The sequence below is a fragment of the Rhagoletis zephyria genome, unplaced genomic scaffold (assembly GCF_001687245.7).
Source record: "Rhagoletis zephyria isolate East Lansing unplaced genomic scaffold, Rhagoletis_zephyria_1.1 Rzeph_scaffold_00010, whole genome shotgun sequence".
In the NCBI taxonomy this organism is placed as follows: Eukaryota; Metazoa; Arthropoda; class Insecta; order Diptera; family Tephritidae; genus Rhagoletis; species Rhagoletis zephyria.
The window spans coordinates 277884-295300 of record NW_016157094.1 but is presented as its reverse complement, the minus strand read 5'-3'; the positions used below and the strand labels follow the sequence as shown (position 1 = coordinate 295300).

General features: G+C 33.5%; 1 non-coding gene across 1 annotated transcript; it reads left to right on the top strand.

The window, feature by feature from the left end:
- The first annotated feature begins 14353 nt into the window (after positions 1 to 14353).
- On the top strand, positions 14354 to 14425 carry TRNAA-CGC (transfer RNA alanine (anticodon CGC)). Its single transcript has one exon. It is a non-coding gene; the product is annotated as a tRNA-Ala (tRNA).
- Positions 14426 to 17417: the final 2992 nt, after the last annotated feature.

Below are 17417 nucleotides of genomic sequence, written 5' to 3'. Positions count from 1 at the left end.
ATTTGGATTACATTTCATCTCCTGTAGCGTAGACGTGGCTATGTTACAAAAACTACACTTGCGCCGATTCGCAAAGACCATTGATGAGCAGGCTTCGCAAAAAGGCAAATCCTTGAGAGAATTTATGGATTGAAATTTTGAAATTTTTTACTCAAAGTGAATAGAGCTTTGAGCGTTCTTTTTCACAAATTAGTTTCAAAAACATTCGTATTCTTTTCAGGAAGTTACCAGCAATTTTTAGTAAATGTGTCACAAAGCAGCATTTGCATTATGCATATAAATAATATCGGTGGAGAATTTGGGAATACTGAAACCTCAAGTGAAAATGAAGTGTTTGATGAAGGCTAACTGCTTTAGGACCCTTTATTCAACGCATATCTGCGAGGCATGTACTAAATATTTTTCTTTTTTTAAATTAGGAATTTAAATAATGCCATAATTAATAGTTAAATGAAATCATTTATGTACATATTAACTTACATGTTTTAATATGTAGCTCATTTAAAGGGGGAGGGGGTTGAGTATGGTAAGCAAATAACTTGTGTCAAAACCAAGCTAATTGGACCATGTTTTCGAGTACTACTTAAACAAATATTCTCATCATTTGAACATAAAAAACATTGCGCTGAAAAGTCTGTTTTACGAAAGCCAAGTCATGTTTTCACATTTTATTTACTGCTTCTACACTTTTGTTTAGCGTTTGCTGTCTTTTTACATTAAAGTAATGCAATATTTTATATGCTATTAATTTCGCACAGAAAAAGTAATCGATTGGCCTAATGGTCTTCTAAAATAGTGCCGAAAAGAAGATGCAAGTGCCAGAAAATTAAATTTCTTATAATTAGAACAAATATTTTTAAAATACACTGAAGGAATATAATAATTATTAATTAACTAAATTATTACCGTAAATAACTTTTATGAAGGATTCCTTAGACATACATATACATAAATTCATAGTAAAATTTCACAGAATTCCAATTACGGAGGGGAAATACACCGAAATATAGTTATTCTGACATCTTTACGCACGTATGTATGGGACTTCTATTTCGGAATAATATTCGCAACAACCCTGGTACCTATATGCGAAATAATGGCAGTGAGACATTTTGACCAGTTTCGCCTATTCTTTTCATTGGTTATTTTTGATTGATTTTATATAAAAGTCAAATTCATAATTTAATAAAAATAATATATGTACAAAAATCGGCATTTCGAACTTTGTAAAAATTATAAAAATTCAGCAGGTTTTCGTAACAACAAACTTTGATTTGAGAATTTTTAGGGAGACTCCAAGTTTTTGATTTTATGCATTTTTTCATGTATTTAATGGACTATAAAACTGCAAACTTAGAATCTTTCTAAAAATTCTGAATTAAAATCTTGTTGTTGCGAAAACTTACTTTTCATACTGCGTATTCACAATAGAATTCAGTGGTTTGTAAATATTTCCCATGGTCCTTAATTTAATTTTTTAGTGCTTTTAATTTTCACTGTGCTTGTCATTTTTTAATCTACAATGTGGTATGCGATTTTTTGTTATGTGTTTGAATTTTATTGTACATTCCTTTATTTTATGATTGTGCCAAAACAGGATGAATTGTGCCAAAAGTGCCTCTGAAAATGAAAGTGCCAAAAATGCCACTATTGTGCCTACTTTTCCATCAGTGGTTCATATTATTTATAACTTTGGGTCATACGCAGTTAAAAGTTGTTCACGAATTGATGAAGAGTGGGGTAAGTGATGGTCGGATTTATCTCGCAAATTGGAATCCTTTGTTTGTAGAAGAGAATTTATTTTATCAAACATTACTAGTTTAGTTCGTGGAAGACGAGCAAAATGAAACTTTCAGATTAAAAAATTTTTACATACTGTATGGATTATAAAATTCATTTCAAAATAAAGCAAAAATAAATTGTTGCCTGATATCTTTTTTAAGCACATATTTTTAGGCATTGATCACGCAATCAAATGTTTTGCGATTGTGCGTTTTTTTAAGTTTTGAAAATATTTTGGGAGACTTGAGGTTATTTTCTGAACTTTCTGGGAGTTTTCGAGATTCCCTGTGTTTGTTTTTAAAACGTAATGAATAATACGCCATTTGGAAGGGAACAAGCTCGCGTACATGCGAGTAAAGAGTCACATTGTTAAAATTTAGTTATGTATTTATTGAAAAAAGGGGTTTAAAAAATCTGAAAGCACTTTATCCGGTCAGTAAGGCGTCATATCTTCAATAATACTCCATACAATTGAATGCTTAAAACGCTATTTTAAAAGACAGCTTCACCGGTTGAGATACTAAATACAAACTTTTTAATAGGGTTGTCGCCCACTTAAAGCTTTGGTGACTTGAATATATATCGAGTAAAATATTGCAGCGCATTCAGAGATTGAAAGGCATTTGAATGCACTCTTAACCAGAAGTAATAATTTTGAAGAGGGTTGCCAAATATATTTACATTACTTTATCTATTATTATCTATATTACTTTATCTATTTATTCTACCAAGTTTGCGTGCTGGTTTCTCGTGCTACAGAGATCTACATTCAATTATCCGCAATAGCTTCTACTTCATTTGCGTGTATGTACGCCTCGCTTTTCACGATCTGCGCCCTTTATATGTATATTAAGGTAACGATATATTGTAGATACATTAGTTAACTTATTACCATAACTTTTAAAGTGATTATTTTATATTTAAAAGTACTTTACCGGAGACAAAAATCCGATAAATTACGCTTTAAAATCAAAGCAGCTTATATTTTGGTAACCTTCAACTACTTGACGCGAGGCATTAATTTTCTCTCGATTTCACTCTATCAAAAGCATATAAATTAATAGTATTTAAACTCTCAAGAGTATCACAGTGAACTAACTGGCAATCGAAGGCAAAGCAAATGAAACAAATCGAATCGAATCGCTTGCCGTCGAAATGAAACGAAGCACTGAAGCAGCAGCGAATGCTTGGTCACCGTCAATTTTTAATTGCAATTTCCGAATTAGTTTAAAAACTTATTAAGAAAGTTGGTCAAATACTCTTACCAACGATGCTGCACCACCAGTTCCACGTGAAGCGCTCGAAACAGCTGTAGGTGGAGAGTAGAGTGGCAGCATGAAACTTGCAAAGCGTTGCAGTGTAGCCAAAGTTTTCAGCCAAAAGTCGCAACGTCAACATCACCAACATCAGTGCTTGCAGTGATTGGTGCTCCTTGCCACCACTTATTGCCATGGACCTTCTCAACCACCCACTGAATAAGAGATTTTTTCATAGAATAAACTTCACCAAATTCAATTCCAAACAACGTATTAAGTATTTCGAAATTCATATAAAATTTTCTTGTTTCAAAACACACTTGTGTATGTATGTATTATACATATCGTCGTTTAAAGTGCAAAACCGCGTATCAACAAAATGCAAAACCGCGTATGTGAAGTTGTAGAAATTTCTTTCTAGAGCATAAAAACACTCATATTTCAAAATGGTTATCTTTTTTATAAAGCATTTCTGGCTGGTATATTTCAGGACGAATGGATAAGGATCGAGCCAAGAGCTTGAGTGCGCAAAACCAATTTTCGGCAGCCAATGTCAGTTACGCGGTTTTGCAGAATGATGATACGCGGTTTTGTACTTTAAACGATTAGATATTAGAGTGGTCCAAAAAAAATAAAGTCAAAATATTAATTCCGCCACCCCCTAGGGTTGTTCTATGCCGAAAAAATATACCCCTATTTTTTATTTTGTAGTCAAAAAATATATTTAGGCACTAAGCACATTAAGCGCTTTTATATCGAACACATGTATTTCAATGAAGATCTGTATATTACGATTCATAATCATGTATTCGCCTAATCATAAAGCTTCATGAATCGAAGCGCCCAACACTGTAAAGTGCTTGCCGTCTTGAAATCGGCGTTTGTTTACTTTTTTTGTGTTGGAAATAAAAATTATTTGTCATTTCAATAGGTCATAATTGAAAATTAATGATTTTGTGCTAAAACTCGAGCCAATTGTATTAAATCATAAATATTTTACTCTACTATGATTAGGCGCGTAATGTGCGGATTGCCTTAGGGAGTGCTCAAAGCGCTCAAAGTTTTCCATGTAGGGGGAAAAACAGCTTTTCGTAGAAATGGTATACAACTCCTGAAAATCAATATTTTTCGATCGGAAAACTGCGTTTCTTTTCAAGAAACTTCCAGTATTAATACTAAAGATTTATTAATATTAAAGATTTTTTATTGGTCCCCCCATTGCATTCTGGGGGTTTTGGCGGACGTATAAAATATAGTTACCTTGAAAAAATGGAAATAATTGGGTATTATTATTGGGGATCTCCTGAATAGAAACCGAGTCTTCCGATCTAAAACTATTGATTTTCAAGAATTCTACACTATTTAGACGAAAAGTTGTTTTTTCCCCATATACAATACATGAAAAATTTTGAGAGCTTTGAGCACTCCCTATTTTTTTTTTTCAAAATAAAAAATAGGGGTATATTTTTTTCGGTGTAGATAAATCCTAGGAGGTGGCGGCATTAAAATTACTTTTTCCCATGCATTTTTGGGCCACTCTAATGTACATACATACATACATACAATTACGCAGTATTAAAAAGTTCACGTGCATTCCTATAAGTACAACAACGCAAACCCGATTATATTGTCGAAAGGTCACATATCTGTGGTCATAAGCAATAACCGCCTAAGTCGACTTAAGAAAGAATGGAGTTATATATACTATCGTATTCTTCAACCCGTATTCCATGCGTACCTGAAATCCCCATCTCGCCAGCTAGGCTATTTAAAAAGTTATAGGCAAAAATATTTGGGTTTCCCCATAAGGCTAGCATTACAATCCAAATCTTTAAAGCGTTTTTTCTCGTATTCAGGTTTTTCGACTTATGCGATTATTGCTTATGACCACAGATATAACGGTTCCACTTAGTTTAAATTTGTCTTATTATTTATATGCTTAATCGTTGTGTAAATGAAAGGACGTCACTAAAGTATACATGTTTGCATAGCTCCCATTTTTTTATTCTTGTAACAGATACCTTCTCTTCAACAAACCGACACCTAGAGAAGCTGGGAAAGAGTGGCGATGACCCGATCCGCCAACAGCGTGACACGTGTAGTTAGGGAACGATTCAGGAAACTTTTGTTATCAATTTTTTTAACTACCTGCGGACTTGCTATCAATCCTCTTAAGAAGGAGTTCAACCTGCTCAGCTGACGCTGAAGTACAAGTTCCCTCTATAAATGGATATTGAGAAACATGTAAAAAAGGTGTAAGTGGCTCTATAGTAGCTGAAACTGAAACTGATTCAGAACTAGTCCCGATCTTGTCCCAAACTAGACCGAGCTAGGACTGAAGTAGACCACAAGTAGACCCGAACTAATTCTGAACAGGTACCGAACTAGACATGAACTGGTCCTAAACTAGCCCCGATTTCGGCCCAACTTAACCCTGAACTCAGTGCTACTAAACACTTTTTGGTGGTCGATGCCCCCTGATACCGACTTTGTAAAAACAGGCTTATTTGGAAACTTTTCTAAAAAATCATACGACTTTTGCCCCTTTTCTTTGATTAAAATTCTATATATACAATTTGACAACTTTTTCATAAAATATATTTTGTTTTTTTTTCGTGTTTAAAAAAGCTGTTAGTATTTACTTTTAAAAAGCACTTAAAAATTACACCTCTGAGAAGATTTTGGCTGATTCAACCCTTTTATTATGACAAATTTTTTCCGCAAAAATCTCCAGAAGTGCCATTAATCATTGCACCGTTTTTGTAGCTCAGCATAGCCCCAAGTTATTTGTGCTAAATTTATTTTCGTGGCTCCCTGTACAAACAAATAATCTGCGATAATTTATATACAAACTTAAAAGGCTAAACTTTGTTGTAATAATGGTTATCTACTAATGTTCCTTTCTTGTGACTGACTGAAGTGTTATATTGATGTAAGTAGAGCGAGGAGCATTTGACATAAAAATAAATTTTTGTAATTTTCAAAAAAAACTTAGCATTCAGCTAAACATTTTATAGCTGTTACTGATTCTTAAATATTAGACTTTGAAATCGTTCATAATCCAAACGTCAACACTAAACAGTTTTCTTGATACGGAATGAAACAGAGAAAATGGGAAAAGTGTCAAAACATCCTATTAATAAGGAGGATTTGACAGAGCCATAGGAGGATTTAACAACGTGCAGTAGGATTTCACATATATATTATTTCGTAAAAACTGCAAAGATGTATTTGATTTTTGTTTTAAAATATTTACTTCATTTGTGATTTAAATTCATTTGTTTACATAAATTGGAGTAAGTATTAAAAATAGATCAAAAAGTTTCACATAAATTTAATTTAATTATTTTAACGAACCTCGAGACCTGAAAAATTTACTTTTAATTGTATATTTCCTTTGCGCGTAGAGGTCCCTGGCAATTGTATAGGATCTGGAAGTTTGGCTACCAAATCGGTTGGCAGTGCTAGCTTGATGTCTTCTACTACAGGCTCGTAAAAAGTACACGAATCTTTTTGTCTTCTGAAATATTTGATTGTGTATGGCAAATTATTGTCCATTGCAACAGCTATTACCAATCCAACGTAATAGAAATTCTTTTCATTTCCAAATTTAATGAGGACATAGTCGTCGCAAACGGCATCCACATTATCGTTTAACTTTATTTTTTCCAAGTCTTCGCTTTTTGAATCATCGCTCTCTTGCCATTTCAAGGAATTGTCCGAGTCTCTAACGCTATAATTGTCACTTTCATTACTAGAAGAATCAAGAAGGACCCGTTTCACGATCTTTGCTCTTTTAATCTTAAATTGCTCTTGTTTTTTGGCCTTTTGCAATGAGAGATCTACTAATTGGTCCTTTTCTGGAGTTTCAGTATAGATTCTTGATTTTCCGGCCGGACGACCTTTGCGAGTTTTTTTGTTTTTTAATTTTGGAAGCGGTCGAATATTCTCTGGTGTGCTATGATGCGTTTTATCCACTGAGGTGGTTAATACATTGGGATTTAAACGGATCGTGGTGGAACTATATTCAGTTAGAGAATTTAAAGAACAAGTAGGTCCATCGTTGTATTCTCTGTTATCTTCAATTTCTTCTACTTGACAAAATTCGCTTCCATCAAATATATTGGAATTAAAAGGGAAAATTCCTGTAGACGAAAATCCTTTTGTAATGTTCTCTGGGGAAAACGCTCTGAGGAATGGGGCAGATGAAAGCGCCGGTACATCATATATTGTGATTCCTTGTGTTTTTTCTGAATTATTGACTAGGTAGTTATTAAATGAGGCTTTGCATTGTTTCTTAAATGGTCCAAATACTGCCACATCTAAAGGTTGCAATCGATGAGACGTGTGCGGTGGGAAAGAAAGCATAACAATTCCATTGTCACGGCAGTACAAAATAGCATCCAGTGAGCAGTGTGATGCATGATTATCCAGCAGAAGAAGAATAAGATTTTCTTTGGAGCATTTCGTAAAGTTTTTCAAATGTTTTAAAACGTCAAGAAAAATGTCTGCATTCATCCACCCACTGTCGGCAAAGAGTCCAAGGGCTCCAGGCATTGCGCCTTTCATGAACAAAGGGTTTGAACGTTTTCGAGGGCATACATATACTGGAGGCACATGATTGCCTGCTGCATTGACAATGGCAACCATTGTTACTAAGGTTCCTCTCTCCCCTGATGCGGTTTGTGAAACAGTTCTCTTACCTTTTTCCGCAATTATCTAAAAATTTGGTTAATTTCTTAGAAAATGAGAATTACTTATTCACAAAAATATGTAAACTTACTTTAACAGAGTCCATTACTGTTGTAATGCCGGTTTCGTCGAGGTTGTATATGTCTTCGGGCTCAAAGGAATGTTTTAAAAGAATGCTTTCAAGTTTACTGAAGAAATCTGAGACGACAGGTTTGGTGAACGGTCGAAGGCGGGATAAGCTTATATTTTCCGGTTTCCGTAGGCTAATAGTTGGATTTCGTCTCATAAAACCCGATAACCAAACTTTTCCCGCAGCTTCCTCCTTATCCCAAGAAGAAGGTATTTTATATTGTTCTTTTTTGCGTAGTCGTAAACAAACCGCTTCGCCATATCAAAAGTTAGACCATGATGCAAATTTGAGCAGGTTTTAAAATATTCCGTCAGCTCGTTTTCTTCAAACTTCGATAGGACTTGCCCTACAGAATATTTAGTGCTAGCCTTGCCTTGTAACTCGTTTGCCATGTATTACGTATTATAAAAATAAAAACATAACAACCGAAAAATTATGATAAAACCAACACTAAGAAAATAGTAGGAGGAATTGACTATTTGATAAATCCTCCTACTTGGTAAATGTCAAATCATCCTTTAACCAATATTAAACTTTTATTTTCAAACTTACCGACAATGTCAAATATTATTACACATCTGATGTTATAATACACTTTATATGAAAATTAATAGTTGAAATCGCGAAGAGTTACAGGAAAAACGTGCCACTGTTACACTTCACGCAAAAAAACTAAGTAGGCAAAATTAGCAAGGAAATACCACAAAATCTAAAAACACGTGCTGCAGCAAGCTGACTAGAGAAGCGACTGCCATCTTCATATACAATGCTCAACAGTGATCAGGCTTCAATATTGCTTTTTCTGCTTTCTGTATTCGTCAAGGTTGGCGTTATATTTGAAAATGACAAATCCTCCTTTTGTCAAATCCTCCTCGCTCTACCCTACTTTTTAACAGCAATTTTGTTTTCATAATAAATTAGAAATATGCATATTGCGTATTTTTAATATATCCTTCATCAATAGGCTTTTATTTCAAGAGAAAAAAATATTTTTGACAGAAAATTATTATCTCCATTAGCAATTTATTAAAAATAATGGGGCAACTCATAGATGAAATAAAATCTACTTTTATGTTAGGTGCAGCTTTTTCATCGAAAATCATGTCAAAAAGCTATACCCAGCTAACTTAAGAGTCGATTTTATTTCGACTATGAATATGCTCCAATAAGTTTCGAAAGGTATAATAATGAAAGTCTATATATAAGTACATGGTATAAAAGATTTGAATTACTTGAAGACACTTTTTTCGGATGTGACACTTTTTTTGCGACTTGTCCCGAACTACTACGAACAACAAAGCGGTCATGAACTAGACTCAAAGTAGTCCCAAACTGCCCCCAAGCTGGCCTTTATCTACGCCCAAAGTGATCCTAAACTATTCCCGAAGTAATCTCGAAATGGTTCTGCAAAAAGCAGGATGCTGCCCTAGACTAGTTGCGACTAAGTAATGCCCAATTTTACCCCGAATCATACTCTCTTTAGAGATTAGTCGGACAATTTTGGCAGGGATATACATTTTTAATTTATTTTGTGACACACACTCATTTTCAATCTCTAAACAACAAACAATTTGAACAATTTGAATTTTTAACCAAAAATAATTCGATTAAGAAAAGCGAAAACGAAAGTAAAAACTGTGATTTTTTACCACTTTTCTAATGAGTCTCTTGGCACTCATATTGTCCGCTAGAAAAAATTTAAAAAACTAAATAAAATGTGTGTTTTAAATCAACAGTGGGCACCAGTTGGCGTTGAAACTCGCAAATTCACACGAATTCGCATTAGTACAACACTTCGTTTTTTTTCAGAATTTGAAAGAATATTCTCTTACTCTCTGAAATTTGAGTGAGCTGACCTTTCTGGCGAACAGAACTTTTATTTTAGTTTCCTCCTGCACCTTTTGTTTACATTTCACTTGGACGCATTGCTGGTTTTTTAACACAAGAAAATTTGTATTAGGTTCTTTACCGAACGCAACGCGGGGTCCCGCGGGTGCCCAAAACAGCTCAGAAACCATTCCCGTACTCAACAAAATGGGTAATAGATAGTGAAAATTGGAACGTATTGGATCTTAAGTGTCATCTTCTTCGTGCCCGAAACAACCCGGACTTTTTCTCCGGGTAAAAATGGATAAAGTGTCAAAGTGCATATCAGCTGTTTTATGTTTACATGTGGCCTTTACTTGGTGCTTTTTAGTAATAGTGAATGGCCTGTTGATGTATTTTCAATCTCTATATACTTGAAATCAAATTTGTGAAACCAAAATTCAATTCCCAAGAGTTTGCATTCAAGTGACAAACACAAAAACAACGTGAATCAGCTGTTTCTCAAATTCTGGGCACAAAATGTGGTTTTTTGCGTTCCCGTACTTCTGGATTACGTTCCATTTTTGAGAGCAAACTTTTCGCTTGTTCTCTAATTACCGGATCCGGTCCGGCTTGTTAGGGAAAGAACCTATTTTTGCAGCTCTCTTGTGCTGTAACTCTCCAGAGTTTTCGTTCCCTAGCAATTTATTTAGGGTATTGAACGCAAAAACTTGCACGTACTAGTAACAACTTTTAGATATTCATCACAACCGGTATCGTTCATGATCTGAATTCTCCTACTGTTAGTTATGGAATTGCATTATGAATTGATATGCAGCATAAATTAAATATTTTTAGCAGGAAGAGAATTTGTTGAAAAACTTTAAACTTGCATAGAAAGGTCTCTTTAACTTAAATTTGTTATATTCGTCCATTTTACATTTTGGAAGAAAAACGCAATTATCGAATGTATCTATTTTTAATGCACTCTAGCTTATGGTTTACCATAAATTGAGCCATAATAAATATGCTGGCGAGAATGTAAATAGGGAAGAATAGTTTAGCTATTTTTCTTTGTATAAAAGATGTTCACAATTTTCTAAGAATATATAGCTTACTATCTCAACAAAAGTCAAAATCATCAAAGTTTCAAACTTTGTAGAGCATACAAACTTATATAAAAATTCGACGCATTTTAAATCATAAAAATTTTAAACTTTTAAATCCGATTTTTTATTTATTTTTTTTGAGCATGCAGTTTTGTAGGTCATTTAGTTTTTGCAGTTTGTAATTTTTTTCAATCATGGCTACTAGTTGAATTATATCTAATACATAATTCATCAGAAAATATGTTAGGTGGATCGTCAAAAAATTATTTCAAAATAGGCAAAACTTTAGTTACATACGCCCACTCATCCGCAGTCAGTGTATTTATAGTACAACTCTCAACAGCAAACATATTAATCGCTAGTTTCGTTCTAGGAGCCTCTCCATAATGGTAAAGGAACTATCACTTCTAGTAGAAAGATCTTGTATTAATTTAATGTGTTGGTAAATGTAATAATATCTGCTGGGTGATTCCCTTCTATGAAAATGGTCCACTATTTTAAGTAGTGATGGTCCGTATAGATACCAAAAGCACTCAGAACTCGATTCTCAAAAGGACCGACATCTCCCGATTTTTAAAAGTGAGTACTCAGTACTCACAAAAGAACTCGAAAGTACTCAGAACATAAAAAACTCGAAAGTAGTCAGAACTTAAAAGAACTCGAAAGTTCTCAGTACTCACAAAAGAACTCGTAAATACTCAGGAACCCAAAAATACTCTGCTCCAATCATCACATTGATTTATGTACTCAAGATCGATTCAAAGTACTCAGTATTAAATGTCGAATTGATAATTAGAAGTAATGAGTTATATTTAAATACATTTACCGGTGTTCAAAAATGCTTGTGCTCAATTTAAATTTTCAATAGTTTTTATAAACAATACATACACGCTGTAAATTTAGCCATTCATTTGCCATAATTTTGGATAAATATGGGCATTCCCATGGTGGCGCACGTGACAGTCGTACGATTTCAATGTGATACAAAAAAGGAATACCATTTGTTTTCTTTAACTTTTTTGGGCCATTGTATAGCACATAATTAGCTCTATATTTAACCGAAAAATGAAATCAATCGAACTGCTTGGTCCTGAAATATAAGCATTTAAAGAGAGTGTCGTTACGTGACAAAAAATGGAAGTTGATTTTTTCTTTTCTTACAAAATCGCAAAACTCTGCGAATTGTGGATGGCTATTTTCATGAAACTTATTTTAATATGATTTGGAGCAATTCTAGTTGTTTTTAGAGTTTTTTGAATTAATGCAAATTGTTTCAATTCTCTTTTACAACCCCAAGTGTGAAATGTGACGTGACGTGGCGTCTCGTGACATAAATTTCCATGGTTATATTTTTGTTAATATTGCTTTTAAATGAATTTTCAACGCAAATAAAACATGTATTTTATGTAGAATATACTTTATATTTTGACTTCAGCGCCAATTCAGGGTCAATTTATTAGAAATCTATGATTTATTATGTTTCAACCACATACGCCAAATTCGAACCAAATCGGACCATAAATACGGTTTTTCGAAATATCTCGACCTTGGCACCACCTAGGAAGACCATTTTATGCAAACATGATTCTACTTACATAGCCAGTATATATTTTAAAAAGCAGACAAATCGGCCCGTAAATACGTTAGATATAAAACTTTTATTTTTTTTGTCGTGGTGGACCTTCCGCTGGAAACACCCATATATAAATTTTATTACACGCTTGTAGGATTTCTACCCTACTCATAATTGTTACCAACATGTATGTATATACATATTTCAAGAAAGTACTCAGTACTCTGAAAAATACCAGATCCTTAAAACCATCGATACCAAAGAACTCGATCCTCAAAAGTGCTCGATACATCCCAACACTAATTTTAAAACATTTCTGTAACAATTCTAGAGATGCGAAACAACAACCAAATTTTAACAACTGTCGTGAAATAATGTAACTTCAGGAAAAATGCAACACCTTGTGAATTGCCTAATAGTTTGACATTTTCGGCCGAAGGCCTAAGCCGAAGATAAAAAGTCAGCTGAATACCGAAACCAGGCCGAACCTTCGGTCGGACACTACCCTTTATCACCGGAATTCTCCTCTAGTGCCGGAGAAGAGGCAAGGGAATTACAACATGGCTACATAGACTTACCAATTGCTTGAAGATGCGTATAGTATGTATATTTTTTTAATTAAATCCCTTAAACTCAAAAGGAGATCACAATAGAATATGTATATCATAATTTGATATCTTAATAAAATATGTACCTATGTATATAAAATTAAAAGTAATAACTATCATTTTCTAAATAATATTGCATATTTTTTTAAAGTTATTTTATGAAAAAAGAACGAAATTTTTATCTTTTAAAAACATAAGAACGCCTATAACTGTACATCAGATGAAAGACAAATTAGTTGTCTTTATTTTCATAACGTATGTATTAATGTTTTAAAATATGGAAAAATTTTACTTTAACCTGTTAAATCATCTTTATTTTTTACGTGCGCCAAATAACTTTGCTTTGGTTGGAATCAGCGTAAAACGCGCTGTCGATATGCATTTTTGGTTCTTCCATAGCTAAACGGTTGGTATTCTAGATTTATGCCCCGTTATTTTAACATTTTCTTTATGAATTCTCTTTATAAAACATATGTATATTTTAACAATTTTCTATTGAAAATCCTATCCTTTGTCATTTTCTTTTATCATTTATTTGCTTTTACTTGAGAAATGTCATATTAGCCGTGAATGCGCTATCTTATATTTTATGTATCATTCTTGAGAAGAATCAGTTCTTCTCCAATCGAATCATAAAATTTGTTCCATAATTACGCTATTTTATGCATACTTTTGTTATAAATTCAGATTTGCCTCGTAACACCACCTTAATCGTTTTGTAGCCCTTATTTTCTGGTATGTATGCATTTACAATATTTATATAAATATGTAAATATGCATGTAGATAGGAATGCACGTATGGAAATATATCTACACAAATCCGTGTATACACATTTGTATGTGCATCTCAAATACTGGTTTTGTTCAGAAATAATTCGTACAGAAAGCAATTTATGTCTTTTTATTTATTCGAGTCTGCTTGTTGACTACCGCATTCGTTTCACTGTTACCTAAACGTAAAAACATGCATTTATATACATACATACATATATGTATACATATCTTTAGGATAGTATGGAAAGGGCGTATGTCACACGTCGCTGAAATGCAAAAATGCTATAACTAACTAATATTTTGTATTGCATAAGACGATATAGGGACTTATAGTTCGATGAAATTCATCATAATCAATCAAAAGGTGAATTTTGGATTTTTAGTTAGTTACGGCTTTTTGTATTTCAGGGACGATGCGAGTTACGACGCCTAACGATATGTATGTACGTATGAAGGCATCTATGTATGTATGACTACCTGCCTATAGGCATATGCATATGCACTAAGCAATCTTTCTTTCTCTCATAAACCCAGTCAAACACATGGCAAACTTGCTCTTGCGCACAAAAGCAGAGCGCAAAGTTATTATATCAACTGGCACATTAGACAACTCAAAGCATCAAGGGGGTGTAGCTCAGTGGTAGAGTGCTCGCTTCGCATGTGAGAAGTCCCGGGTTCAAACCCCGGCACCTCCAGTAAGTGGTCGATAATTATTTTATTTTTTATTTTTATAATTTTTTTTTAAAGAAATCCAAATAAATATAATGGTACAAATGCCTTCATTATTTGTAAATATTTTCATACTTCTATACATATGTATGTATGTATGTGTGTAGCAGGGAAATCACAAGATATTTTAAGGCTGGTAGAATGGATTTAACTAAATAAATTAAAGTTTAAATTGTGCATATATTAGCTATTACATATTAACAAATTGTTTTAATAAGTAGATACAGGGGAATTATTTTCCCATCCATTTGAGCAACCACCTCGAAAATACATACATACATATGTACGATTGGTTGAACTACTCCAGTTGTTGCCATAAGAGGCTAAATATTTTGCGGCTGTTCAATAAAATATGTTGAGAAAAGTGGTAAAAATTTTGTTCGAAGCAATGTTCGCCATGTCGAATGACCATCAGGTTATTGTAGGGCGGGGGGTGGGAACCGGCCTGCCCGCGGGCAAAGCTCTTTCAAGCTTTGTAAACATTTCGTATAGAAAGCTTGAAAGAGCTTTGCGCGCGGATAAGCTGATGCCACCACCTACACTGTGGGGTAAGCGATTTTGACGTAGAATACGTCTTACGTTTCGGTATGAATACTTACTTTTTATAAGTGATCAGTTCATTTTCTGTCATTGAAACAATGATAAATATTGGCCTTTTGGTTTTGCAGATAAATATTTTATTTTCGGCATATAAATTCCTTTTAGCAATAGAAATACTATAGTGTACAAATTGGTCATAATTTAAGCATTCTAAGGCATTTTTTTAATAAGCAAGTTTTTTTATAACCAAAAATGCTTGAAAATTGCTAGAATAATTTTGCTTTTGTTTTCTTTAATCAACGTTATTTCATTTCGTTTGGTATATGGGAAAGTGTTGCTTGATAACTTCTGAGTACTATGTTTATTTGATTAAAATATGTGGGCATAATTGATTTTTCATATAAAATCACTTAGTCATCATTTGCAAACACATGCAAGCGCAAGATTTGACTGCTGGAAGTGATATAAACGGAGACAAAAAATGTGTATGTACATACATATATTTGATGGGCATATCTCAGAATAAAAAGAAAAAGAGTTTACCCAGTAAAGAAGTATAAGTTCGGGCGAAACCGAACTTTATATAGACGGTGCAGGTATAAAATATTGTAGTTTCAACTTTCTTATTTATTGTTGTGAGTATTACCTTGGAGTAATTTAGCATCCTCAGTTATTGAAATATCGGAATTTTCGTAGATATATGAGCCATTCTTTTTTAAGTCGGTCGGATTTCGTAAAAAAAAAATATGTCATGTCTCCGATTCGCTTCAAATTCTATTCTATACATGAAATAAGCTAACACGTGTTCGAGGATTTTTTTTCTTCGGAGATATGATATGTCAAAGTTTGAATTTTTTCGTGGTTCTGACTAATCATGTACTTCTTCAGATCGTTATATTTTACTTACTGTTTCGAAGAGAAAAAAACTAAGTGTGCCTGGGCCACACTGGAGAAGTGAAACTTATGTATGTACGGTACATACATATATATTTTGTCTCATATCCAATATACATACATACATATGTACATACCAGGGTTGTTGCGAATTTTCGCATTCACATTCGCGACTGCGGAACTTCCGCATTAAAATTAACATTCGAATTCGCTTTCGCATTCGCAATAATCAATGCGGAGCTTTTGCGAATGCGAATGTTGTCTGTGGTCGTGAGAGTATTGGTGTCACAAAACTGATCAAATGTCATATTTATCAACTTTGATAAAAATGACTTTAAATATATCTATTATTTCTCAAGCTATATAACCGCGTTATCAATGGGCAGTCATACAAGTTCCAACTTCTACTTGACTTTTGACGTACGTCAAAGGGAACATAGTCTTTTTAGCAATATTTTTTTTCTGTGCCTGCATTGGTTTCTTTTTTTATTATGATTTTTTTGGACTAGACACAAAGGAAGAAAGTGTGCACTTTTCATAGGGATACACATTGAATCCTTTGCTGAAAACTTCTGTGGTAAAACTGTCCCTTCTTTGCTATTTAAAGACGAAGAGTAAGCTCCTTCAATAGGGATTTGCAGCAGAAATGATCAACGTCTGGCTATAAAGAGAATCGACCCAATAAACACCAAACAGATATTTCTCCAACCCTGGAGAAATTCATAGTTCTCAAGTTGATATCCAACATAATTCTCCAACTCATCTCTAACCGACGCGCAGATACGTAAAACGTGATAAAGAAACGAATTTTTAATTATCAAGTGAAAAACAAAAGCCAAATAAAGAGGAAAATTACCAACAAAAAGTAAATAATCTAAATAAAATAAGGCAACTTTACATTTTACTCAAGTTGATATCCAACATAATTCTCCAACTCATCTCTAACCGACGCGCAGATACGTAAAACGTGATAAACAAACGAATTTTTAATTATCAAGTGAAAAACAAAAGCTAAATAAAGAGGAAAATTACCAACAAAAAGTAAATAATCTAATTAAAATAAGGCATTTTACTATTTCAATTTCAGTATTTCAATGATATGTTTGAGACTAATTGGAGAATTACATTGGAGTTAGAGTTGAGAACTAGCATTATCTCAACTTGAGAAGCAGTACTTTTTTCATAAAAAAATGCCCTTTTTGTTGAGAACGCTATGATTCACCACTTGATGTACTGTTAAGAAACAACGTTGGAGTTTTGAGAAATACCTTAGTTCTCAACTCAACCTCAAGATGTGCTCAAACCTAAATGTTTGTTGGGGATGCTCAAATAATTAAAAAAACTATAGGTCTGACCTTTAATAAGATAAGAATTACGTAACTATCTGAGATTCGAATGCTTATAAAACACAGGACGCTTTTTAAACAAATAACAACATTCTGATCTGATTCGGCTGGCAGCCACGACTTTAATACAGTATTTATTAAAAATTTCCATACCCACCTATTTAGCTCGCTATAAGCA